Source organism: Oncorhynchus keta, unplaced genomic scaffold (assembly GCF_023373465.1).
Source record: "Oncorhynchus keta strain PuntledgeMale-10-30-2019 unplaced genomic scaffold, Oket_V2 Un_contig_1328_pilon_pilon, whole genome shotgun sequence".
NCBI classification, from domain to species: domain Eukaryota; kingdom Metazoa; phylum Chordata; class Actinopteri; order Salmoniformes; family Salmonidae; genus Oncorhynchus; species Oncorhynchus keta.
In genome coordinates, this window is record NW_026278176.1 from 1 (window position 1) to 2,500 (window position 2,500).

Here is a 2,500-nt window from a genome sequence, read left to right on the forward strand (position 1 = left end):
CAGTAATACCTAGCTAAATGCTTGTGTTTCTAGCTCCAACAGTTCCAATGCTTGTGTTTCTAGTCCAACAGTAATACCTAGCTAAATGCTTGTGTTTCTAGCTCCAACAGTAATACCTAGTTAAATGCTTGTGTTTCTAGCTATATAGGATGGTGTGTATAGACAGTAGTTATATAGGATGGTGTGTATAGACAGTAGTTATGTAGGATGTGTGTATAGACAGTAGTTATATAGGATGGTGTGTATAGACAGTAGTTATGTAGGATGGTGTGTATAGACAGTAGTTATATAGGATAGTGTGTATAGACAGTAGTTATATAGGATGGTGTGTATAGACAGTATAGACAGTAGTTATATAGGATGGTGTGTATAGACAGTAGTTATACAGGATGGTGTGTATAGACAGTAGTTATATAGGATGGTGTGTATAGACAGTAGTTATGTAGGATGGTGTGTACAGACAGTAGTTATATAGGATGGTGTGTATAGACAGTAGTTATGTAGGATGGTGTGTATAGACAGTAGTTATGTAGGATGGTGTGTATAGACAGTATAGACAGTAGTTATATAGGATGGTGTGTATAGACAGTAGTTATATAGGATGGTGTGTATAGACAGTAGTTATATAGGATGGTGTGTATAGACAGTAGTTATATAGGATGGTGTGTATAGACAGTAGTTATATAGGATGGTGTGTATAGACAGTAGTTATGTAGGATGGTGTGTATAGACAGTAGTTATATAGGATGGTGTGTATAGACAGTAGTTATATAGGATGGTGTGTATAGACAGTAGTTATATAGGATGGTGTGTATAGACAGTATAGACAGTAGTTATGTAGGATGGTGTGTATAGACAGTAGTTATGTAGGATGGTGTGTATAGACAGTAGTTATGTAGGATGGTGTGTATAGACAGTAGTTATATAGGATGGTGTGTATAGACAGTAGTTATGTAGGATGGTGTGTATAGACAGTAGTTATATAGGATGGTGTGTATAGACAGTAGTTATGTAGGATGGTGTGTATAGACAGTAGTTATATAGGATGGTGTGTATAGACAGTAGTTATATAGGATGGTGTGTATAGACAGTATAGACAGTAGTTATATAGTATGGTGTGTACAGACAGTAGTTATAGTATTTAATGACTCTGTGTACAGAGGGCAAAGCAGTCTGTAAGGTCATTGTTTATTTCAGGTCAGAGGTCAGAATAGTACCTGTCCTATCTGATGGTGTGTATAGACAGTAGAGGGCAAAGCGGTCTGTAAGGTCATTGTTTATTTCCAGGTCAGAGGTCAGAATAGTACCTGTCCTATCTGATGGTGTGTATAGACAGTAGAGGGCAAAGCGGTCTGTAAGGTCATTGTTTATTTCCAGGTCAGAGGTCAGAATAGTACCTGTCCTATCTGATGGTGTGTTGGTGTCCTTGCAGGTGCCTTGTTCCAGCGGCTCGTTGCTCTACGTGTGGTGCACCCTGATCACCATGGAAACGGACTCTCACATGCAGCAGAGAGTGGTGAGTATAGCCATCCAGGGTAGGGTCTGATGTGGTACCCTATTCCCTATGTAGTGCACTACTTTCTACCAGGGCCCAGAGGGTCCCTATTACCTATGTAGTGCACTACTTTCTACCAGGGCCCAGAGGGTCCCTATTCCCTATGTAGTGCACTACTTTCTACCAGGGCCCATAGGGTCCCTATTCCCTATGTAGTGCACTACTTTCTACCAGGGCCCAGAGGGTCCCTATTCCCCTATGTAGTGCACTACTTTCTACCAGGGCCCATAGGGTCCCTATTCCCTATGTAGTGCACTACTTTCTACCAGGGCCCAGAGGGTCCCTATTCCCTATGTAGTGCACTACTTTCTACCAGGGCCCATAGGGTCCTATTCCCTATGTAGTGCACTACTTTCTACCAGGGCCCAGAGGGTCCCTATTCCCCTATGTAGTGCACTACTTTCTACCAGGGCCCAGAGGGTCCCTATTCCCTATGTAGTGCACTACTTTCTACCAGGGCCCATAGGGTCCCTATTCCTATGTAGTGCACTACTTTCTACCAGGGCCCAGAGGGTCCCTATTCCCTATGTAGTCCACTACTTTCTACCAGGGCCCATAGGGTCCCTATTCCCTATGTAGTGCACTACTTTCTACCAGGGCCCAGAGGGTCCCTATTACCTATGTAGTGCACTACTTTCTACCAGGGCCCAGAGGGTCCCTATTCCCTATGTAGTGCACTACTTTCTACCAGGGCCCAGAGGGTCCCTATTCCCTATGTAGTGCACTACTTTCTACCAGGGCCCATAGGGTCCCTATTCCCTATGTAGTGCACTACTTTCTACCAGGGCCCAGAGGGTCCCTATTCCCTATGTAGTGCACTACTTTCTACCAGGGCCCATAGGGTCCCTATTCCCTATGTAGTGCACTACTTTCTACCAGGGCCCATATGGTCCCTATTCCCTATGTAGTGCACTACTTTCTACCAGGGCCCAGAGGGTCCCTATT

General features: G+C 43.8%; 1 long non-coding RNA gene across 1 annotated transcript in view; it reads left to right on the forward strand.

Moving 5' to 3' along the window:
- The first annotated feature begins 1,425 nt into the window (after positions 1-1,425).
- Positions 1,426-2,500, forward strand: part of LOC127918130 (uncharacterized) — a 6,942-nt gene continuing 5,867 nt past the window's right edge. The window contains exon 1 of the long non-coding RNA XR_008099020.1: positions 1,426-1,516. This is a non-coding gene — a long non-coding RNA (uncharacterized LOC127918130). The remainder of the gene's footprint in view (positions 1,517-2,500) is intronic.